This window comes from Penaeus monodon, chromosome 27 (assembly GCF_015228065.2).
Source record: "Penaeus monodon isolate SGIC_2016 chromosome 27, NSTDA_Pmon_1, whole genome shotgun sequence".
Lineage (NCBI taxonomy): Eukaryota > Metazoa > Arthropoda > Malacostraca > Decapoda > Penaeidae > Penaeus > Penaeus monodon.
Window position 1 is genome coordinate 15,666,643 of NC_051412.1, and position 325 is coordinate 15,666,967.

General features: G+C 26.2%; 1 protein-coding gene across 1 annotated transcript in view; it reads right to left on the minus strand.

Moving 5' to 3' along the window:
* LOC119590620 (flocculation protein FLO11-like) overlaps nucleotides 1-325 on the minus strand; it is a gene marked incomplete at its 5' end in the record, with an annotated part of 30,565 nt that overhangs the window by 1,144 nt on the left and 29,096 nt on the right.

Consider the following 325-nt stretch of genomic DNA (forward strand, 5'->3'; position numbering starts at 1 on the left):
AAAAAATTAATCTCTACTGTTTACTTATGAAAATTTACACAATTGTGAATTACAGTAATACCTATCATAAATTATTAACCATCGAAAATGAGTACTTCCACATTTTCAGCGAAATAAAAATGTCAAAATATTTAACAATAATGAACCTGGAAAAAACAACAACATTAAAGGTGGACAGAAACAAAATAAATCTTTAAAAGATGATAGACAACAATGCAAGTAGTAGAAAGAACCAAGAGAAGAATCCCAAGCAAGTATTCCATGTTAATAACAATTAGGTAAAGAAAACCAAGAAGAGTTGTTTTAAAATATTCAAAACAATAAT